At 38.0% G+C, this 24,522-nt stretch overlaps 1 protein-coding gene, 1 non-coding gene and 1 pseudogene across 4 annotated transcripts in view; all 3 read left to right on the forward strand.

Moving 5' to 3' along the window:
• The window catches only part of CYTH3 (cytohesin 3), a 137,119-nt gene that overhangs the window by 83,961 nt on the left and 28,636 nt on the right, over positions 1-24,522 (forward strand). The gene's annotated exons all lie outside the window — the stretch shown is intronic.
• On the forward strand, positions 18,315-24,402 carry LOC105868256 (large ribosomal subunit protein uL16-like; annotated as a pseudogene).
• Positions 23,773-23,881, forward strand: LOC142862472 (U6 spliceosomal RNA). Its single transcript, XR_012913565.1, has one exon. It is a non-coding gene; the product is annotated as a U6 spliceosomal RNA (small nuclear RNA).

Raw genomic sequence — 24,522 nt, forward strand, 5'->3', positions numbered from 1 at the left:
GGCCATTATGGCTTTTATGAGAAACCCACTATCATTCAAATTATCTTTCTAATATAGGTAAGGTGTTATTTTTTATGCCTGATTTTCAAACTTTTTTCTCCTTCAGAAGTGTATGTATGATGTGTCTTGATATAGATTTCTGGGTTTATTCTGTTTGGAGTTTGTTCAGTTTCTTGAATTTGTAGTGTTTTTTTTTTTTTTTTTAACCACATTTGGGAAGTTTTCAGCTGTTTTTTCAAATACTTTTTTCAGCCCACCTTTGTCCTCACTTATTTTAGAGAAATTGTACCTTTTTGGACAATTATCAAGTTCCCTTTTTAACTGTGGATAGAATAATCAAGAACTTTCTGGTAATGTTCATCTTTCTGGGATTTTCTTTGTTGACTCACATGCTCCATATCATGAAGTGGTGTTCTAAAATCTACCAGTATTCTTTCAGAATGCTTAAGAAGTAATAGATACATAGATATTCTCCTCAAAGGAAGAGAGGGTATTCCATCCCATTTTTCTTCACGTACAAAATAACTCTGTAGTTTTGTTTAAAGGTTTTGTTTAAAGTTTTGTCTTTTTTATTTATCAAAAGAACCTTACTCTTTTGTCTAAAGCGGATCAAAATTAAGATAAGGAAATACTATTGTCTCTATACTAACAATATAACTGGGCAGCACTTGCCTGTGGTGGCAAGGAGGTTCAGCCTTTCAGAGAGAGAATGTTAGCATTAGCCAACATTAGTCATTTGTTTTGTTTACTTAGAGATAAGATCTTGCTCTGTTGCTCAGGCTGGAGTACAGTGGCAGGATCATAGCTCACTGTAGCCTCAAACTCCTGGGCTCAAGTACTCCTCCCACCTCAGCTTCCTGAGTAGCTGGGACTATAGGCTGATGCCACCATACCTGGCTCAACATTAGTCTTAAATCAGTTTTTATTATAGGTGATAATTTTATATTAGAGTGGGAAATCTTGTCAATCTTGTGTTCTTCAGGTTAGATGAAAAGGAAACAATACATCTATAGGTTTTATTTGTTTCTTTTCTTTTTTTTTTTTTTTTTTTTGAGACAGAGTCTCATTCTGTTGCCTGGGCTAGAGTGCCGTGGCATCAGCCTTGCTCACAACAACCTCAAACTCCTGGGCTCAAGCGATCCTCCTGCTTCAGCCTCTTGAGTAGCTGGGAATACAGGCATGCACCACCATGCCCGGTTAATTTTTTCTATATATTTTTAGTTGGCCAATTAATTTATTTCTGTTTTTAGTAGAGACAGGGTCTCACTGTGGCTCAGGCTGGTCTCGAACTCCTGAGCTCAAGCGATCCGCCCACCTCGGCCTCCCAGAGTGCTAGGATTACAGGCATGAGCCACTGCGCCCGGACTGTTTCTTGAACTAGCAATTTGTCCCTGCTAAATACTTGTTAATTTTTAAATTTTTTCATATGGTTAGAGTACACTCAATTTGCACTCCTGGGCTGTAGCATGTGAGGAGAAATGTGGCCCTCTTGGTTCCCATAGGGGAACTCCAGGGCTGAAAATATGTACTTTTCTTTGGAAATAACACCAGTTTGTATGGTTTTGAAGAGCTGGATGGTATAGATTATTTAGTAATACTTAGTAATATTTGAGGAGAAAATAAAACTAATCTTTTTTGTAAAACATTCCTAGTACAGAAAATTAAGGAAAGATACCATTACGAATTGTTTAGAAATTTGTAGACTTCTCTAATAATCAATAAAGTTTTTAAAATTTATTTTATGTTTTGAATTTTCAAAATAATTTTCAATATTTTATTATGAAACTTTCAAATATACAGAAAAGTTTTAAAAATTATACAGTGACTTACACATAATCTACAATTAACCTTTTGTTATGTATGCTTTGTCATATATCCATTTATGCATCTCTGATTATCCATGAATCCATCTTTTTTAGGCATTTCAAAATTGAAGGTATGAGTACACTTTCTCTTTTTAGCATGTTATTTATATGATCTAAAATGGGCCCCCCCAAAACTTTGGACTAAAAATATGCTTCTAAGAAGTGCCAGTTACTGTTACCAGGTGTGGGGAGTCTGTCACTTTCTGTTTTCTCTCTGTGTTCTGTAGCCTTCCTGAAAGGCTGCCAAGAAGAGCTCATGTATGCATATGTGTATGAGGCTGTGCAGCTCTGAAGTGGCTGAAGCCAAGTTCTCAGGGTACTCAGAACATCTAAACAGAATGGTTTCTCTTCAGGGTTGGGTCACTGTGATAGGTTTTCGCTTTACTGGCTTCTAAGAACCAATGTTTGTCTTCTACTTGGGTGTTATCTTGAGTTAACAGAGGAATCGAGCAGGAGAGTGGATGAGATTGTGCTCAGAGACCTGAAGAGAACACAGAGATAGTGAGATGGCCACACTTTGGGAACTGTACCTCTCTGGACCATAGGCTCTCAAGGCCCCTAGGGGTTGAGGGCCATGGATATTAAAATTTTATTTTCAGTTGGGTAAAGGCAATGGCAAAAGATGGGATACTTTCCTGGGAGTGAGATTGTATTGCAAAGAATGAGAGCAAACTGCCTCATTGTGTTGTAGATCTTTAAAATGCTAGATACTAATGTCATTAAAGCCCTTTTGACTTTAAAATTGACACAGAATTGTGGAAATCTTATTAAAATGGTGTTGGAGATTTTTCCCCCCTCCCCAAATTGTTTTCTAAACCATGTAACAATGGACAGTGCTGGGACATATTTTCAGAATCCACTATGACTGTGAAAATGAATGAAATAGCTCTTTTAACTGCAAAGAACTAATAAACTATCTCACATCCTTGGAGAAACTTTTGTGAAAAGCCTGTGTTCTCAGTACTCTGATAACTCAGCAGATATTTCTGAGCACCTGCTATATATGTGCTAGTCACAGTTCTTGGTGCTGGGAATTCAGTGATGAACCAGGCAGACAAGAGCTTTGTCCTTAGGAGTTGATATTCTCATAGGAGGAGACAAACTAAACAATCAGGGGATGCTACTATCGTGTTTCCCCCAAAATAAGACAGGGTCTTATATTTATTTTTCCTCAAGAAGACACCCTACGGCTTATTTTCAGGGGATGTATTACTTTTTTTAAGTATGGGACAACAATCTCCATTTATTCAAATATAGTTAAGTCGTCGTCTTCTGGAACATCATCATAACTGTCCAAACCCCAAATCCATCCTGAATTTCTTGTGACTCTATTTCCTTTACAACATTGGCTCCAGTCTCTCATGTCAAGCAATAGAGCTCTCATGGGGCAGATGAGAAGGGCTGCTCCTATTCTTTACTGCTCCGCGACCAAGTGCATGGGTTGTGCAGATAAGCTGCGTAGCCACGCCCATCACTAGGTCTTATTTTCGGGGTAGAGCTTATATTGTACAAATGCTTAGAAATCTTGCCAGGGCTTATTTTATGGGTAGGTCTTATTTTTGGGGAAACACGGTAATAATGTTAAAACATAGCAGTTCTATGTACAACAATGTGGTGAAGTGTAGTTACTATTGTCTCTATTATAGATGAAACAAGTATGTGGAGAAATTAGAATCTTTGAGTACTATTTTTAGGAATGTAAAATGGTATAGTTGCTGTGGAAAACAGGACGGAGGTTTCTCAAAGAATTAGAAATAGAATTACCATACAATCCTTCACAGTAGCCAAGAGGTGGAAGCAACCCAAGTGTCCATAGCCAGATGAATGGATAAACAAAATGTGGTCTATCCATACAATGAATTATTTTTCAGCTTTAAAAAGGAAGGAAAACTGCCACATGCTATAGCATAGATGAACCTTGAGGACATTCATTATGCAGAGTGCAATAAACCAGCCACAAAAAGACAAATACTGTATGATCCGAATTATATGAAGTACCTAGAATAGTCAAATGCATGGAGATAGTAGGATAGTGGTTGCCTGGGGCTAGGGGAAAGGGGAATGAAGAGTTAGTATTTAATGGGGACATGGTTTTAGTTTTGTAAGATGAAAAGTTGTGGAAATGGATAATGGTGATGATTACACAACAATGTGAATGTACTTAATAGCACTGAACTATATGCTTAAAAATGGTTGATGCAGATGTGGTGGCATGCTTCTGTAATCCCAGCTACTCTGGAGGATGAGGCGGGAGGATCACTTGAGCCAGGAGTTTGAGACCTGCCTGGGGAAAATAAACCCCATCTCAAAAAAAAAAAAGGTTGATAGATTTGATGTTACGTATTTTTTGCCACAATTAAAATTTTTTAAGTGAGAAAAGTGAAGTTACAGGTATTTGATCTCACAAAGCTAATTAAGTGGCAGAGCTAGGAGTCAAGCTCTGCAGTGTGATTCCAGAGCACATGCATTTAGTCATCATTCTATACTGCTTCTGAAACATTTTTGATAATGGTAAGTGCTAGGAAAAAAATAAAACAGTGATGTCTTATAGAAAAATGATTATGCAGGGAACAGGGAAGCCACATTAGAGCTGAGGTCTAAAGGAGAGGAAGGGAGCCAGTAGAGGAAGCTGGAGGGAGCTGGGTGCTTGGGGCATGGATGGGGGCAGGTGGAAGCAGATGGGGTCGATCAGGGAGGGCACCGTAGGCTCAGGTGAGGGGGCTGAGCTTTATTCTGAGCCAAGTGGGAAGTCACATTTGTTTTAAGCAGAGAAAAGACATGATTTTAACCTATATTTTAGTGATTACTGCCAAACTCCACTTGGAAAGGAAATTCAGGAGAAATCCCAGAATACTTATCTGTCCATTTTGTAATCAAACAGCAAATTGAAGACTTCAGGTTTTACAAAAGGTCCTTGCCCCTCACTTCTTTTGATGCCATTTAAGTATATTTAAGTGTTATGAATCTACCAATGAAGGCCCAACCATTTATTTTTGAAAGATACTTAAAGATACCGTGGAACAAAAAATACTTTTCTTTTTTTAATTTTTAATATCATAGATGAAAAAAATACTTCTTTCCTAAGCCTACTCAAGATGGGTGAGGTCATGTCAGAATTCATCCGAGCTTATGAAATGAGTTGGGAAAAAAAGGACTGGCATGCATTGAGGGTTTCTTTTGGTGACACCAGCAGCATGGATATGGATTCAGATTTCATTCAACTTTTAGCCAAAATTCCACCTGTGGATGCAGCGAATTGGTTATAAAGATGTTTTTACCTTCCCAACTTAATGAAGCTCTTAAGAACAAAGGTCTCAAAAATAAATTTAATGAAAAGAATACAATCTAATCTTAAATTTCAGATATTTTTCTGACATCGTAGTTGAGAACTCATTTGAAATCCAATAAAGAATCTCCATCTTGTTGGATGAAGGATCTGTTGGATTTTCAGGAGGACTTGTTGGAAGTTTAAGTTGGTTAAATTGTCAGAGATGACTTTCAGAAAGTTGTTTTAGAGAATTATTTTGTAGTTTTGGATGTCATTATCCCTATTTTTAAAATGATATTAATAGACTTTATTTTTTAGAACAGATTTAGATTTACATAAAAATTGAGCAGATAGTACAGAGTTCCCATCTGCTCCCCTCCAGCTCATAGTTTCCGTTATTAACATATTAGTGTTGTACATTTGTTACAATTGATATACCAATGTAGATATATTATTATTAACTAAAGTTTATAACTTACAGTGGATTCACTCTTTGGGTTGTGTAGGTCTGTGGCTTCTGAGAAGTGTGTAATGACATAGATCCACCATTACAGTATCATACAGAAGAGTTTCACTGCACAGAGAGTCCCCTGTGTTCAAGTAGTCATCCCTCCCCATGTCTCTCTGAACCCCTGGCCACCATAGATCCTTTTTCTGTCTCTATAGCTTTGCCTTTTGCAGAATGTCACATAGTTGAAGTCATATAGTACATAGCCTTTTCAGATTGGATTCTTTCACTTAGCAATATACATTTAAGGTTCCTCCATGTCTTTTCATGACTTGATAGCTCATTTGTTGTTATCAATGAATAATATTTAATTGTCTGAATGTACCATAGTTTATTCACCTATTGAAGGACATCTTTGTTGCTTCCAGTTTTTGGCAATTATAAATAAAGCTGCTTATTATAAACATTTATGGCAGGTTTTCATATGGATGCTGTTTCTACCCTCAGTTGGGTAAATTCCTAGGAGTACAGTCGGTAGATTATATTGTAAGACTGTTCAGCTGTGGAACAAACTGCCAAGCTGTCTTCCAAAGTGTCATTACATGGTTTTTTTCACGTGCATTTGTGGAGCTGTTCCTCCTCTTCCCCCAACCACAACTGCTGGCTGTGGGGGAAAAAAAATCAGATAATCAGGTTTGATATAAAAAATTGTTTATTTCTGCCTGTCTTTCAGTTATCTAGGGTAGGAAGTCTCAGTGTCCATTATTAATTTTTTCTTAAACTTAATTTTTAAAAAAATTTCAGCATATTATGGGGGTACAAATGTTAAGGTTATGTATATTGCCCATGCCTCCCCTCCCCCCTCCCCCCTTCCCCCTTGAGTCAGAGCTTCAAGCGTGACCATCCCCCAAACGTTGCACATCTCACTCATTGTGTTTGTATATACCCATCCCCTCCTCCCCCCCTCACCCGCCCGACACCCGATAAATGTTTTTCCTATATGTCCACTTAGGTGTTGATCCATTAATACCAATTGGCTGGTGAGTACATGTGGTGCTGGTTTTTCCATTCTTGAGATACTTCATTTAGTAGAATGGGTTTCAGCTCTATCCAGGAATATACAAGAGGTGCTATATCACCATTTTTTCTTAAAGCTGAATAGTATTCCATGGTATACATATACCACATTTTATTAATCCACTGATGAATTGATGGGCACTTGGGTTGTTTCCACAACTTTGCAATTGTGAATTGTGCTGCTATAAACATTCGAGTGCAGATGTCTTTTTCATAAAGTGACTTTTGATCTTTTGGGTAGATGCCCAGCAGTGGAATTGATGGCTCAAATGGTAGATCTACTTGTATCGCTTTTAAGGTATCTCTCCATATTGCTTTCCACAGAGGTTGAACTAGTTTGCAGCCCCACCAGCAGTGTAGGAGTGTTCCTATCTCTCCACATCCATGCCAACATCTATTGTTTTGGGACTTTTTGATAAAGGCCATTCTTACTGGAAATAAGTGATATCTCATTGTGGTTTTGATTTGCATTTCCCTGATGATTAGAGATGTTGAGCATTTTTTCATGTTTGTTGGCCATTATTCTGTTTTCTTTTGAGAAGTTTCTGTTCATGTCCTTTGCCCATTTTTTGATAGGGTTGTTTGATTTTTTTCTTGCTGATTTTCCTGAGTTCTAAATAGATTCTAGTTGTCAGCCCTTTATCAGATGTGTACCTTGCAAAAATTTTCTCCCATTCTGTGGGTTGTCTGTTTGCTCTCTTGACAGTTTCTTTGGCTGTGTAGAAGCTTTTTAATTTGATCAGGTCCCATTTATTTATTTTTGTTGCTGCTGTGATTGCCTTTGGGGTCTTCTTCATAAATTCTTTGCCTAGGCCAATGTCTAGAAGAGTATTTCCAATGTTTTCCTCTAGAATTCTAATAGTTTCACACCTAATGTTCAAGTCTGTTACCCAGCGTGAGTTGATTTTTGTGAGAGGTGAAAGGCTATCCAGTTTTCCCAGCACCATTTATTGAATAAGGATTCTTTTCTCCAGTGTATGTTTTTGTCTACTTTGTCAAAGATTAGTTGGCTATATGAGGATGGTTTTATATCTGGGTTCTCTGTTCTGTTCCACTGGTCAATGTTCCTCTTCTTGTACCAATCACAAGCTGTTTTAATTACTATATCCTTGTAGTATAGTTTGAAATCTGGTAAATTGATACCTCCTATTTTGTTTTTATTGCCTAGGATTGATTTTGCTATACAGGGTCTTCTCTGGTTCCATACGAAGTATAAAACTATTTTTTCTATATCTGTGAAAAATGATGATGGTATTTTAATAGGGATTGCATTGACTCTGTAGGTCACTTTGGGTAGTATAGACATTTTAACAATGTTGATTCTGCCGACCCATGAGCATGGTATATTCTTCCACCTGTTTACATCCTCTGCTATTTCTTTCTTCAGTGTTTCATAGTTCTCCTTGTAGAGGTCTTTTACCTCCTTAGTTAAATATATTCCTAGGTACTTTATTTTCTTTGTTGCTATTTTGAAGGGAATTGAGTCTTTGATTTAGTTCTCACTTGTACTGTTGTTGGCGTATATGAGTGCCTCTGATTTCTGTGTATTGATTTTGTATCCTGAGACTTTACCAAATTCATTTCTCAGTTCAAGAAGTTTCTTGGTTGAGTCCTTGGAGTTTTCTAGGTATAACATCATGTCATCAGCAAAGAGTGAGAGTTTGATCTCTTCTGCTCTCATTTGGATGCCCTTAATTTTGCTCTCTTATCTGATTGCTGTAGCAAGACCTTCCAGCACTATGTTGAATAGAAGTGGAGATAGTGGGCAACCTTGTTTTGTTCCAGTTCTAAGTGGGAATGTTTTCAATTTTTCCCCATTCAATATGATATTGGCTGTGGGTTTGTCATATATGGCTTGTATCATTTTTAGGTAAGCCCCATGTATGCCTATTTTGTTGAGTGTTCTTATCATAAAAGGGTGTTGAATTTTGTCAAATGCTTTTTCTGCGTCTATTGAGAGAATCATATGGTCTTTATTTTTTGAGACAGAGTCTCACTTTGTTGCCCAGGCTAGAGTGCCATGGCATCAGCCTAGCTCACAGCAACCTCAATCTCCTGGGCTCAAGCGATCCTCCTGCCTCAGCCTCCCGAGTAGCTGGGACTACAGGCATGAGCCACCATGCCCGGCTAATTTTTTCTATATATATATTAGTTGGCCAATTAATTTCTTTCTATTTATAGTAGAGACAGGGTGTCGCTCTTGCTTAGGCTGGTTTTGAACTCCTGACCTTCAAGCAATCCGCCCACCTCGGCCTCCCAGAGTGCTAGGATTACAGGCATGAGCCATAACACCCAGCCCATATGGTCTTTATTTTTGCTTCTGTTTATATGGTGAATTACATTTATAGATTTGTGTATGTTGAACCATCCCTGCATCCCTGGGATGAAGCTCACTTGGTTGTGATGGATTATTTTCTTGACAAGCACCTGGATTCGATTGGCTAGGATTTTGTTGAGAATTTTTGCATCTATATTCATAAGGGATATTGGTCTGTTGTTTTCTTTTTTTGTTGCATCCTTTCCTGGTTTTGGTATCAGGGTTATGTTTGCTTCATAAAATGTGTTGAGGAGGATTCCATCCTTCTTGATGTTGTGGAATAATTTCTGCAGGACAGGCACCAGTTCTTCCTTGTAGGTGTGGTAAAATTCGGGTGTGAAACCATCTGGTCCAGGACTTTTCTTTTTAGGAAGGTTTTTTATTGCTGTTTCAATTTCAGTACTTGATATTGGTCTGTTCAGGAATTCTATTTCTTCCTGGTTGAGCCTAGAAAGGCTCTGTATTTCAAAGAAATTGTCCATTTCCTCCACATTTTCCAGTTTGTGTGCATAGAGGTTTTTGTAGTATTCATAAATTATATCTTGTATCTCCAGGGCATCTGTTGTAATTTCTCCTTTATTGTTCCTGATGGAGGTTATTAGAGATTTTTCTTTTCTGCTTTTTGTTAGTCTAGCCAAAGGTGTGTCAATTTTGTTTATTTTTTCAAAGAACCAACTTTTTGTTTTATTAATCTTCTGTATGGTTCCCCTATTGTCAATTTCATTTAGTTCTGATTTGATCTTAATGATTTCACTTCTTCTGCTGGGTTTGGGGTTGGTCTGATCTTTTTCCAGCTCTTTGAGATGATTCATTAGGTTGTCTATTTGTGATCTTTTTGACTTTTGGATATAGGCATTTATGGAAATAAACTTTCCTCTCAGGACTGCTTTAGTTGTGTCCCACAGGTTTTGGTAACTTGTGTCTCCTTTGTCATTTAGTTCAAAGAATCTTTTGATTTCTATATTGATTTCCTCATTTATGAAGTGATCATTCAGCAGAAGGTTTGTTTAGTTTCCATGACTTTGTGTAGAAATGAGAACTCCTGTTAGGATTGATTTCTACATTTATTCCATTGTGATCTGAAAAGATACATGGTATAATTTCTATTTCTTTAAATTGTTTGAGACATGCTTTGTGTCCTAGGATATAGTCAGTCTTAGAGAATGACCCATGAGCTGATGAGAAGAATGTATATTCAGTGGTTTTGTGGTAGAATGTCCTGTAAATGTCAGTCAGGCCCATTTGTTGTAGGGTTCTGTTTAAGTCCATTATTTCTTTCTTGATTTTGTGTTTGGAGGATCTGTCCTGTGCTGTCAGCGGGGTGTTAAAGTCTCCAACTATTATGGTGGTGGTGTTTATCCATTTGTTTAGATCAAGTAGAGTTTGCTTTATGAATCTGTGGGTGCACCAAGATTGGGTGCATATATATTTAGAATTGTTATGTCTTCTTGTTGAACTGTACCCTTCACCATTATATAGTGACCTCCTTTGTCTTTTATTACATTTGTTGATTTAAAAGCTAAGTTATCGGCCGGGCACGGTGGCTCACGCCTGTAATCCTAGCTCTTGGGAGGCCGAGGCGGGCGGATTGCTCAAGGTCAGGAGTTCAAAACCAGCCTGAGCAAGAGCGAGACCCCGTCTCTACTATAAATAGAAAGAAATTAATTGGCCAACTGATATATATATAAAAAATTAGCCGGGCATGGTGGCTCATGCCTGTAGTCCCAGCTACTCGGGAGGCTGAGGCAGAAGGATCGCTCGAGCCTAGGAGTTTGAGGTTGCTGTGAGCTAGGCTGATGCCACGGCACTCACTCTAGCCTGGACAAAAAAGTGAGACTCTGTCTCAAAAAAAAAAACAAAAAAAAACTAAGTTATCTGTAATCAGCACCACCACGCCAGCTTTCTTTTGGCTTCCGTTTGCTGGCAGTATTGTTCTCCACCCCTTTACCTTTAGTCTGACTGAGGGAATAATCTAACATCCTTGGATGTTAGATTAGGATGTTAATAATCTAACATCCTTGCAGGTTAGATGTGTTTTCTGAAGGCAGCATATACTTGGCTTGTTTTTTTTTTTTTTTTTTTTTATCCATTTGGCCAGCCTATGTCTCTTGAGTGGGAAGTTCAAGCCATTCACATTTATTGAGATAACTTATAGGTGGGGCAGATTTCTGTTCATTATGTTGGGTCGAACTTTGTTGCTTTGTTTTCTCTCTTGAGCTATTGTGGTATCTAGGCTTTGATCTTTAGCTTTGAGTAGATTTACATTCATGAGTGTTTATTGTGCTGATCCGTGGGTAACACTGTTTTGAGTTCATCTTGAAGGGCTGGTCTTGTCTTGGTGAATTCCCTCAGTCTTTGCTTATCTGAGAATGTCTTGATTTCTCCTTCATATACAAAACTTAGCTTTGCAGGGAATAAGATTCTAGGCTGGGCATTATTCTGTTTCAGAAGAGTGAGAATGGGGCCCCAGTCTCTCCTTGCTTGTAAAGTTTTAGTAGAGAAGTCTGGCGTTATTCGGATTGGCTTTCCTTTGTATATTACTTGCTTCTTCATCTTATAGCTCGTAGAAGGGCCTCTTTAGTTGATAATTTGGTCAGTCTGATGACTGCGTGTCGTGCCGTCTTCCTGTTTGCATTGAATCTCCCAGGGGTCCTCTGAGCTTCTTGAACTTGTACATCGAGATTTTTAGCAAGGCCTGGGAAATTTTCCTCTATTATATCTTCAAATAGTTTGTCCAACCCTTGAGTGTTTTCTTCTTCCCCTTCTGGTAACCCTATGACCCTCACATTAGGTTTCTTCACATAATCCCACATCTCTTGTAGGCTTTGCTCTTTTCTCTTTTTTCTCTGCTCTCTGTGACTGATTTATTTAATTGGAAGATGTTATCTTCAATGTCTGAGATTCTTTCTTCTGTTTGATCTACCCTGTTCTTGAGGCTTTCCACTGTGTTTTGTAGTTCTCTGAATTGATTCTTCATTTCCAGGTGTTCGGTTAGACCTTTCTTCATTGTTTCAATTTCTTCAGTGAATTTTTGTTCCAGGTCTTGGAATCTTTTTGCGTTTTCTTTGTGTTGGTTATCCAGTTGTTCTTGCAAGTCATTGAATTTTCTTACACTCCATGTTCGAAATTCCTCTTCTGTCATTTTAGTGGTCTCATTTTGGTTGGTGTCTATTTCTAAGGGGCTGGTGTTCCTCTTTAGGGGTATGCTTTCTTCGTATTTCCAGAGTTCCTTCACTGATTTCTTCCCATCTGGATCAGTTGTGGCTTCTTGCCTTTAGGTTTTTGTTTGGATAATGACATGCCCTGTTTAGTCTCTGAGCCAGTAGGTGGTGTTTGTGGGTGAGATTCAACCACACCCTGTATAATGAATCAGTAGGTGCCGTGAAAAGAGTGTGCAGAATGTCCTCCCTGTCAGTAGGTGGCACTTGCTTGGAGGAAAACTGGTTTTGGGGTCTTGTATCCAGTTCTTGTTCCTCTGGAGATGCACTCTTGTGCCTCAGGTGGTGGGTGGGGTTACTAATTTTTTTAATTCAGGTAAAAATGTATATTTTTCAAAATCTTAAAAATATTTGATTTGTGATGTAATATTTATTTTGAAATTTCAAATAACATTCAAGAAGAGATTTTTGATTAGCTGAGATAGTAGTAGTATCCCATTTGCAGGTGAGAAAACGTAGGCATATAGGGGTTAGGTAAGTTGTCCAGGGTCACACAGGTAGTATGTGGCAAAGACAAGATTTGAGACAGGAAGATTAGCTGCAGAATTCAGGCTCTTAACTATTTCATGATTTGAGTTTAGGACTTACTCATTGCTACATTTTAGCAGTAGTTCTCAAGTTTCAGTGTTGAACAAAGTCATTTGGGAAGCTTATTGAAATTCAGAATCCTGGGCTTCATACACAGAGGTGTTCTGATTTGGTGGCTTGGGGAGGTACTTTAGACAAGTACATCCAAGTGATTCTAATGGAGAAGGTCTATAGACCATGTCCTAAGAAACTGTTACAGAAAATGAGCTAGAATCAGCAATTCAAATGAAGCACTTTCAATATGGATTCCAGAGAGCTGGCTAAGTCCTGGCTGTCATGTTTAGTTTTGCCAGATGGAACCAGGGAGTAAACTGTCCTTTACGACTGTATTCAGTAAGACACATGCCATCGCAGTGGTTCTGTTGCTTGATGGTGGTTGGCTACATCACCAAGCACGAAGAGCAACAATTGTGGGTTTGCATGTTGATTGTCGAGAGGATGTTTATATATGAATCCAAAAAGCTGATTTAATTTATATAGGATTGCAACACCATGTTTGTTTGTTTGTTTTGCATGGAACACTGTTAATACAAAGCAGTTATTAAAAACTTGTCTTAGTCCAGGCAACAAAGCAAGACCCTATCTCAAAATAAAACAGAACAACACAACTTGAAAAGACTGCTGTAACACCTAGTTTATTGCTAATTCTGTCTATCATCTTTGTAGTGTACAAAAATTCTTATCTACTTTATCTGGTGATAGGTGTGTATACCTAAGGTAGAAGGAGACTTGGAAGAATAATCGCAGTATCAAAGATATTATCTTATAGAACAATTAGTAATTTTTTTTATTTGCTCCAGAAACCAAAAACCAATTTTGAAGAAATTCTGTTCTGTTACAAAGTAAGCATTCTTTATATAGCTGTATGTGATTGGTTCTTACATACACATTTTAATCTCTTTGATACTGGAGTGTGTCTTACAGTCTGGCATCTTAAAGTTAGTTGTGTTAGTACTTTTTCTTTAACAGAACATAAAATAATGGTGTACTTAATAGTTGGTGGATTTTAGATTTTATGAAGTATGTTATTCTATAATAATTGCTCTAAAAAGAAAAAGTCCCCCTCCCCCAGTGTCCTTTATAGCACTGCTGGGACTTGCCCTTGGTGCTTTGTGTTTCAGAGCCACAGGGTCTAAGGCAAAGGTGGCAGTGAAACCAACTGACTCATGCTTGTACCTGAGGCAAAATTGTCCCAAAGCCTTCCTAGGTGGATTAGCATTGGTTCTGTTAATGTGCAACAGGTTCTTATTAATAGAATGCTATTTTAATGTCTTTTTCAGGAAATTCTTCCCTCTGTCAAGGATTAAAAGGGATTAGTTACTGGGACATAGACTTTTAAGGGCAATAAATAAAGGTCCTAAATGTTAAGTATACAAAAGCTGTTTTTTCACAACTGGGGATACATATGGAACTCAATAGTTTAACTTTTATTGAAACCACTGTGATAGTAAAGACCACATTCTCTGATCACAAAACAATCAAGTTAGAAAGTCAGTAAGACTTGTTTCTTAAATTTATTTCCAAACAAATATTTATTTACTAATCATTGTTTTGTTACTGACTTTCTAACTTGATTGATAAAAGTTAAATATAAGAAACATAAAGCACGCTAAGTATTTTGAACATGAAGGGAGGATGTGATTGGAGAGCTTGTCATAGCCCTGAGAATGGCTAGAGGAGTTGGATCTGACCTGAAATTCCAGAATTGAGTCACCAGAGGAACTCCTGCCTCCTAGGTGAGCTCTGGAACTATTGAGTTCCATATGTATCCCCAGTTGTGATGAGGTCCATAGAGTGAATCAAAAAGTTTCTGCTGCTAGAATGAACTCTCAATGCCTAAGAGTCTAGACAGCAAACACTAAATAGAATGCTCTTCCAGAAAGTCCTCACCTTTCACATCCTTGCTGGCTAGCTAAGAAGCAACCTGTATAAAAGGGCAAAATGAGGACCTCTGCTTCACTTCTCTCTTTCGAGGCTTGTGCACCACCTACCATTGGCAGAGCCTAATCCATCTTTAGAAGCTGAATCTTAAGAGAGTCTGGGAATGTCATTTTGAGCTTTCTAAATTCTGCTTTTTAGTAAGGTACCTCCAGAGGTTAAGCAAAGCCACTTCATCTCTACCACATCATTCCTTTTTTTTTTTTAAACGATTATTTATTTATTAAGACTTTTTTTTCCATATGTGCTTGAAAAGAATGTGCATTACATAGCTGTTAGGTGATCCCATTGAACCTGTCTGCATCAATTGTAAGATGCATCATTAGTTTATGTTCCGTTAAGAAGAAAAAAGCTGACACTTAAACCGGACTCAATGATTTCTTCTTACTTAGAGTTGTTTTATTTATACTAATATTTCTTTCAACTTATTTAAATGTTGATTTTTTTTTCTATTGTGCATACATGTAAAAAATGAAATAGCAAAATAAGTTGGTCTAGGTGTTCCTGAATCTTTTTCATAATCTCTTCTGAATCATTTTTCTGCTCTGAATAGTTGATATTTTTGTTTTTCTACATGATAATGTTTCCATAGAAGGCATTGGCGATACAGCATTTCTTAAAGAGTGGTCCTCTATTATATCCTGAATTTTTTTTTTCACATTTTGCAGACTTTTTATGCTGAGACTTTAATGATCTTATTAGGAGGTATCAATACAAGTTTGTAGCAGTGATAAGACTCAGATTCCTTTGTCAGATTGTTCTTAAATTTTTGTTTTTTACTGAAACATTAAGGAGTAGCAGTTGTTTAGTTATGCCTCTAGTAATAATAAGCAAATTCACAGATATGCAGGCAATGATGTGTATATGTCAGAATTTATTTCAGAGATGTTAAAATGTGGGAAAACTCATCTTAAAATTGGTGAAAGTGGTATTATGTCTGTTAGATCAAGCTTGTTATGTTAGCCAAATCTTCTATATCTTTTTTGCCTTTGAGAAAAATTTTATTTTTGCATGTACATCTGTCAATTTTTGCTTTATATATTTTGAGACTATTTTGTTAGATGCATATAAATTCAGACTTGTTAACTTTGTGATTAATTGAATAATATGTCATTATCTAGTGACTCTTTTTATCTTTAGTCTATTTTTCTTTCCTTAAAGTCTATTTTGCCTACCAATAGCATCTGTCTAGCAGTACCAACTTTTCTCAGTAAGGATTTGTCTTGTATATCACATTCTGCCCGTTTACTTCCAATTTTATGTATTCATATATTTTAAATGTACCTCTTACAATAGGGAATTTAGTGGGGTTTTTTTTTTTTTTTTGCTCATTTTTTTGAGTCCAAGTTTTTAAACATGTTATTTTTTCCCATTTATATTAATTATAAATGCATCAGTTATTTATTACTGTATAACAAATTGCTGCAAAGTAATTAACTTAAAACAACAGTTGTCTTTCTCAGTGTTGGCTGGCCAACAGTTCATGTGCTACTCTTATCTGGGTTCGCTCATGTGGTTTCATTCAGCTGGCAGGTCTGCTGGAGCTGAGTGCCTCCATCCCTGATGAGTTCACTTACATGTGTAGGGCCTTAGCTGAGGTCCTGCAGCAGCTGGGATGTCTGAGACTCACTCTCCATGTGGTTTCTTTCCACAATAGATTTCATTCTCAAGGTTGACCCAGGCTTCCAGCAACCTTGACAACCTGATAGCATGGTGGTCTTGGGGTTCCAAGAGAGTGGAGGAGGAAGACCTTGTGGCCTGGGCTCTGGACCCTACACATTGTCACATCTGCCACCTTCTCTTGAGACTTTGGGAAGTCAAAAAACCAGTGCAGAGAATACAGTGAGAAATAGACACCCCTTCTTGATATGAGAAACTGCAAAATATTAGACTTATTTTTCTGTCTACCACAGTAAAGATTAATATATTTGGAATTTTTTCTACTCCCATGTTTTATATTTCAAATAGTTTTTCTGTGTTCCTCTTTTCTTTTTTTGGATTATTTTTTCCCATTCCAGTTTTTTATTCCTCACTCTCAATTTGGGCATTTTGAACTCCATTCCTTTCCTGCTTAGCTTAGAAATTTTAGTATGCATTCTTAACTTGCCAAGTCTAAACTTAATCATTTTTACCTTAAGAACTCTAAGAACTAAAGAGCAAATTATTTCCCTTCCTGTTTACCTACTGTTGTTGTTGGGCATTTTGGTTCTATTTATTATTATAGAAGACATTATTATCTTATATAGTCAGGTGGTTTTTTTTTTTTATTTACTTATGGAAATCTGTGCTCATCATTCCCTCTTGCATCTTACGCTTCCTGTCTTAGATCTTTTTTCTTGATTGAAGCTTATTCTTTAAGACTTTCTTTTAATGATGAAGTGCTAGCGGCAAAATCTTCAGTTTCTCAATTAAAAAAATAAACTAGATTTCTTGGGCTAAAAAAATTAACCATGAGATCTTTGTTTCTTACCTAACAGAGTCCAAGTAATAAAATGTAGATGATATCAATAAGTGAACCCAAGCCTTCTATATTCTATAACCTTCATTGGGTAAAGACTGGTGTGTTGTTCTGGAAAAGGTTTGGATAATTAAGGATATTTTCTCTGAACATTGCTTATATTCCTATTTTTAGTATGGCACTTACATGAGTGAAATTGCCTGTGTATCAGCAGATTATGTGTCTGCAAAGTTATTTTGGATGCAGAGAGATACTGATAGAACTTTACTAAACAGCTGGTGTAACAGCTAAATGTTGGTATTCACTATACATTCTGGGTGTCCAAAACAAATAGTAGGACACTAGCAAGATATTTAAATGACAGAAGCTATGCAGAGATTGGTTCAGACATATTTCATTACATTTGTCTATTCCTTTCCTTTTGCTTATTTTTTTTTCTTTTTTTAAGAGACAGAATCTCACTCTGTCATCCAGGCTGGAGTGCAGTGACAGGATCACAGCTCACTGTAACCTCAAATTCCTGGGCTCAAGCCATCCTCCCGCCTCAGCCCCCTAAGTAGCTAGAACCAAAGGCATGCACCACCATTCCCGGCTAATTTTTAAAGTTCTTTCTTTCTTTCCTTCCTTTCCTTCCCTTCCCCTCCCTCCCTCCCTCTCACTATATTGCCCAGGCTGGTCTTGAACTACTGGCTTCAAGCAGTCCTCCTGCCTAAGCCTCCCAAATTGCTGAGATTATAGGCGTGAGCCCCACCATGCCCAGCCTGTTTATTCTTTTTAATGTACCAAAGAGTGGTGGGTGCTGTGGCTCGTGCCTGTAATCCTAGCATTCTGGGAGGCCAAGGTGGCTGGATCGTTTGAGCTCAGGAGTTTGAGACGAGCCTGAGCAAGAGCAACCCCATCTCTACTAAAAAAAAAAAAAAATAGAAATTAGCTGGACAATTACAAATATATAGAAAAAATTAGCCAGGCATGGTGGCACATGCTTGTAGTCCCAGCTACTTGGGAGGCTGAGGCAGTAGGATCGCTCGAGCCCAGGAGTTGGAGGTTGTTGTGAGCTAGGCTGACACCATGGCACTCTAGCCCAGGCAACAGAATGAGTACAAAAAAATGTACCAAAGAGCATTTCATTATTTCTATTAATAACAAATACCCTAGCCGGACGCGGTGGCGCGCGCCTGTAGTCCCAGCTACTCGGGAGGCTGAGATGGGAGGATCGCTTGAGCCCAGGAGTTCTGGGCTGTAGTGCGCTATGCCGATCGGGTGTCCGCACTAAGTTCGGCATCAATATGGTGACCTCCCGGGAGCGGGGGACCACCAGGTTGCCTAAGGAGGGGTGAACCGGCCCAGGTCGGAAACGGAGCAGGTCAAAACTCCCGTGCTGATCAGTAGTGGGATCGCGCCTGTGAATAGCCACTGCACTCCAGCCTGGGCAACATAGCGAGACCCCGTCTCAAAAAAAAAAAAAAAAAAAATAACAAATACCCTAAAAGATAGTGCTGTGTAAGATATTCTACTGGCTGTTTAAAAACCTGAAACTTTTTTTTAAATGAAAAAGTCAAATACTTAGAATATAAAATGGATAGTGATTGAAATACTGGTAAAGTAAATGGTCAGTACTTTAACTCCTTCGGACCTTAAATAGGTATGAAAAGATAGGCATTACTGAAGGAGAAAAATCAAGGATATTTGTTAAAGATTCTGATTAGGAAGAGCTTTAGGGTTGAGTGCAGTGGCTCACACCTGTAATCCTATGGGAGGCTGAGGCAGGAGGATGACTTGAGCTTAGGAGTTTGAGACCAGCCTGATCTAGAGTGAGACTCTGTCTTTACTAAAAATAGGAGAAATTAGCCAGGCTTGGTGGTGTGCACCTATGGTCTCAGTTACTTGGGAGGCTAAGGCAGGAGGATCGCATAAGCCCAGGAGTTTGAGGTTACAGTGAGCTATAATGATGCCGTTGCACTCTAGTCAGGGCAATTGAGTAAGACTCTGTGGGGAGAGGGGAGGAGAAGGAGCTTTAGGATCTTTAGAGTTGAATCATTCTGGTGTTTAGATTCACTTTCCATGTCTTCACTCTATATTATCAGCTGACCTTGCTCATCCTCAGGGTAGGAGGAAACTGTAGGTATACTTTCTTAAAAGAAATAAAAATACATGCTAATGACCAAATTAAAACTCCACCCTGTCAGACTCTGGTTTTCTTATATCTACTTTGAAGAACTCAGCGGAAGAATTTTTTTTCTCTCACGGGGCCTATTTGGGGAGCCCACTCAGTGTTGTTGACAGACTTGATTTGAATCGTCAGGTACATTTACTCTTTCATAAATAGGATAGTGTCAATCAACTGGTTACTTTCAGATATGCTCTTCTCTTTATTAGAATTGTCTTTATTAGAATATGATGTTCTCTTGGCGATAAGAATAATAGCTTTGAAAATTAAAGAACTGCACACTTTGAGTATATAGACATGCGTAGGCAGAGGAGTGCCTTATTTGGCGAGCCACCAAAGATCTTGGTATCACCATGGGCTATCACCCTGCCCGGTGACAATAACCGGTTAACCGGTATTGTAAGAACAAGCCATGCCTAAAGTCTTATTTCTGCCTAGGTGCCCCTGATGCCCAGATTCACATCTTTGAGCTGGGGCGGAAGAAGGCAAAAGTGGATGCGTTCCCACTCTGTGGCCACATGATGTCAGGTGAATAGGCATATCTCTCCTCTGAAGCCCTGGAGGCTGCCTGTATTTGTGCCAACAAGTACATGGTAAAAAGTTGCAAAAAAGATGGCTTTCGTATCTGAGTGAGGCTTCAGCCCTTGCATGTTATCAACAAGATGTTGTCCTGTGCTAGGCCTGGGTGGCTCCTGACAGGTATGTGCAGTGCCTTTGGAAAGCTTCAGGACACTGTGGCCAGGGTTCACTTTGCCAAGTTGTCATGTCCATCCACACCAAACTACAGAACAAGGAGCATGTGATTGAGGCCCTACGCAGAGCCAAGTTTAAGGTCCCTGGCTGCCAGAAAGTCCACATCTCAAAGAAATGGGGCTTTACCAAGTTTAATGCGGATGAATTTGAAGACATAGTGGCTGAGAAGTGGCTCATCGCACATGTCTGGGGGGTCACATACATCCCCAATTGTGGCCTCCTGGACAAGTGGGGGGCCCTGCACTCCTCAGGGCTTCCACTGTGCTGTCCCCTCATTTGCGCACCAATAAATCTTCCTCTCTGTCCATAAAAAGAGAACTTGTACACTTCTTTATTTGATCTGTCTGTGCATTTGATGTTTGTTTTTTCCCTCTTGAAATTCTTTACTGTTTTGGAGGCATCATTCTCTCCCAATTCTCATATTACCTCTTGATTGGATTTGTGTGTCTTCTCCTTAAATGTTAAGTGTGGTGGACATTCATTCCACCCCTGCTGCTTAGTATTAAGCTGATCACAGTAATCTTGGGCCTGAGCCAGGGTTAGGCAGGGAAAATTGAGGATAGACTTTATGAGACCTTCTGGGAAAGAAGGCTTCTCACTCTTGAGAGAGCTACAGGAATAAGGAAGCATGTAGCCTCAGTTGCTACTGAAAGCCTCCAGCACAGGAAAGAAGTTGGTTTTAGGGTGAAGCTGACACTTTGGAAGGCAAAATGAAAAGACTAGGTCCCTAATGACATCATTGAGCTACTAGACTCACCCAGTAGCATGTTGCATGACTTTGTAAATCTGGAGTTTATCCTTCTTGGAGTTTGTTGAGCATCTTGGACATGTGTATTCATGTCTTTCATCAAGTTTAGGGGCATTTCAACCATTATTTCTTCAAATATTCTTTCTTAGGAAAATCATTAGACTGTCTCCATTTTCTTAATTATAAAATAGAGATAATAATGGCTTCTCTCTGAGATAAATACTGTACAAGAAAAGAAAAAAAAAGTCTGCTCTCAAAGTTTTTTGGGGGGGTTTAATTGAGTATGTAGCCCAGCATAGTTGTTCAGTAGTTCATACAGTAGTTCATAGTTCCTTTCTCATTGCTTTGCATAAAGGATTCCTTAAGAAAATTGCTAATGTGGAATTTATTGAAGCTTAGCTCTGACATACGAAGCAAGGAATTAAAAATTTTGTGTTAATTATCTGGATCTCTGTAAAGCACATTTTATTTTTTTTTGTTTGGAGCAAAAATGTGTTTATGAAGAATGAACTGAAGAAAATACAGTATTTTTTTTGCAAAATTTCTCTTTTATTTTGCTGTATGTGTTCTTTTATCATGAGCATTGTATTTTTAATTTGTCTCAATGAAAAAATCTTAACCTATTAGGGCTCGGACACAGTACATACAGTACCCATGAGAACATTAAAATTTTTTTCTCCCTTTTGTTAGGTATGACCATTGCCATAAAGAAGTTACTTTCTTTGAGAAACAAATTTTTGGTATCAGATGACCATTGAAAACATGAAATCTCTTTGGCTTATTTAGGGAAGGGATATGACCTACATTTTTCCTCTTTTCATTTGATTGTTAGTTTTAGTTGCTAAGTTAGCAGTGAATTTTCTGAATTTTAATACACTAGATGCCATAATATATGGAAAAAGATCTTTCTTTGCTCTATCTAAATTCTTAGACTTAAAATTCCCAGAGTTGTCATAAATGATTTGTGGAAGTGCTTTTGAAACTCTAGGATCAAGAATTCTGCTTAACTTCTTTAAAATGTTTTTATTAAATATTGTTAAATATTTAAAGATTTTAAAATTAGGTTTGTATTAAAGAATATTTGTTAGCCAAAGAACATTGACATTATTTTTGAAGCATGCTGAGTTTCCCTCTCTCATTGGATGCCCTTTCTTCCCTCCTAGGAGGTAAATATTCTGAGTTCTGTATTTATCATTCTAATTAATTTGTTTTACTACACATGTACTTATATACCTAAACAATATATTGTTTAAGTTTTTGTGTTTCTGAGATTTATAGAAAATATTTATTTCCACATTATTTTCCTGAGGTTATTCATTTGTTGCTTGTAGTTGTATTTACTTCACGGCTATTTGGAATTCCTTTGCATAAATCTACAACATGTTTACCCATTCTACTCTAGGTGGGCATTTAGGTTATTTCTTTTTTTTTTTTTAATCTACAAAATGTACTTCTTTGATGTTGTTATACATATCATCTGTTTCAGTGCACAGGAATCTTTCTAATATACATAGGAGTAAAATTCCTGGGTCACAGCATATATGCTTCTTTGATATTAGTAGACAGTACCAAATTGTTTTCCAAAGTGACCATGCCAGTTTACACTCACAGTACTTTTGGGGGGAGGTTGGAGGTCCAATCTAGTGAGATTGAAATGAATGGCTTTTTTTGCAGTTTTTTCAAGTTTTTATGTTTATCATTTTTATATGTATTAGAGAGTCGACTGTTTCTGTAGTTTTGTTGTGGGGAAGGGACCCAGTAGCATTTCAAACAGCCTTTCAACCAGCCCTCCTTATTTTGGCTGATTTTCCTTCACAGCCCACTTCCAGAGTTATTTGGTGCAGCCAGAGATATAAGACTTTGTAAGATCCTGTCATATAAATTAGGTTACTCCTTGGTCTGTATTACTGTTTTTTGTTTGTTTTGGTTTTTTTAAGGCTAGTTAAGTGAAGCAGTAGGGTAGGAGAAGGAACAAAGGAATCTGTAACTGGTTATAATCAATTAGTTGTAAATATCACTGCCCTCTGACCAGCCTATGGCACCTGTTGGGGTAACCAACTCTTTGTCATGAGGGTTAAATAAGTTACTATTAGTTCAGTGTGACTTCCAGCTTCTAAAATGTGGCGCTGGTTCTCTCTTTTCCCATTTGCTGTGTTGTGACAGGTTTTGAGGTTTCAAAAACCTGCTTTGCTATAGGTTATGACAGTTTAAGTAGAGCTCTCTTTTTGGGACTTTAATTTGTATTTTCCTGATTATTTAAAGAGTTGACATCCTTTACGTGGTACGTTTTTTTCTTGTTCCTATTCAAGTCTTTTGTCCATTTTCTAAGCATTGTGTTGTTGCTGGTTTTTAAAATATATTTTTTATATTTATTTTTTATTTCCAACAAAGTACCAACCAGCTGTTTGGATTTTGAGACAGGGTCTTGCTCTGTTACCTAGGCTAGATTGCAGTGGCATGATCATAGCTCATTGTAGCCTTGAACCCCTGGGCTGAAGTGATCCTTCTGCCTCAGTCTCTCAAGTAGCTAGGACCACAGGCATGCACCACTACACCAGCTAATTTTTTTTGTTTTTTGTAGAGTCCATGTCTCACTATGTTGCCCCAGTTGGTCTACAACACCCGGGCTAAAGTGAGCCTCCCAAAGTGCTGGGTTTATAGGCATCAACCACTATGCTCAGCTGCACTGGTTTTGTTTTGTTTTGTTTTGTTTTTTTCTTTAAAGTGACTTGTAGGAGTCCTGGACACTAATGCCTTGATAGTTTTTGGCTTAGCTCATCAATTTATGGTGTAGACCTTTTGATGAACAAAAGTTCTAAATTTAAATATCATTAAATTTATTATTATTTTCCTTTGTGATTTACATTTTTTTCCTATTTTATTTAAGAAGTCATCTTCCCTACCCTGAAATTATAAAAAACATTCTCTTGCTCAGTTTGGCAGCACATATACTAAAAAATTGGAATGATACAGAGAAGATTAGCATGGCCCCTGCACAAGTATGTCACACAAATTTGTGACGCATTTTAATAGATTAAATTAAAAACATTATCCTCTATTTTCTTACAAAAATTGTGTAGTGTTGCCCTTTACATTTAAGCCTTAATCTACTTATAATTGATTTAAAATATTTGTGATGATAAATAGGGATCTGATTTTATTTTTTTCCTACAGATGACTGATTTCTCACATACCATTTAGTGAAGAGGCCACCCTGTCCTTTGAGCTGCATCGTCAGCTCTGCTGTAAATCCAGTTTTTCAGGCCAGGCAAGGTAGCTCACGCCTCTAATCCTAGCACTCTGGGAGGCTGTGGCAGGAGGATTGCTTGAGCTCAGGCATTGGAGACCAGACTGAGCAAGACCAGACACTCTCTCTACTAAAAATAGAAAAATTAGGCAGACGTAGTGGTGCTTGCCTGTAGTCCCAGCTAGTTGGGAGGCTCACTTGAGCCTAGGAGTTGGAGGTTTCATTGAGCTATGATGATGACACTGCCCTCTACCACTCTACCCAGGGCAGCAGAGCAAGACTGTCTCCAAAAAAAAAAAAAAAAAAAAAAAAAATATATATATATATAGTTTTCGTCGGTCAGTGGGTATTGTTCTGGGCACTGTCTTCTGGTTCATAGGTCAGTGTATCCATCCCTTCACCACAATCACATTCTCTTAATTTGTTTGTA

The sequence above is a fragment of the Microcebus murinus genome, chromosome 19 (assembly GCF_040939455.1).
Source record: "Microcebus murinus isolate Inina chromosome 19, M.murinus_Inina_mat1.0, whole genome shotgun sequence".
NCBI classification, from domain to species: Eukaryota; Metazoa; Chordata; class Mammalia; order Primates; family Cheirogaleidae; genus Microcebus; species Microcebus murinus.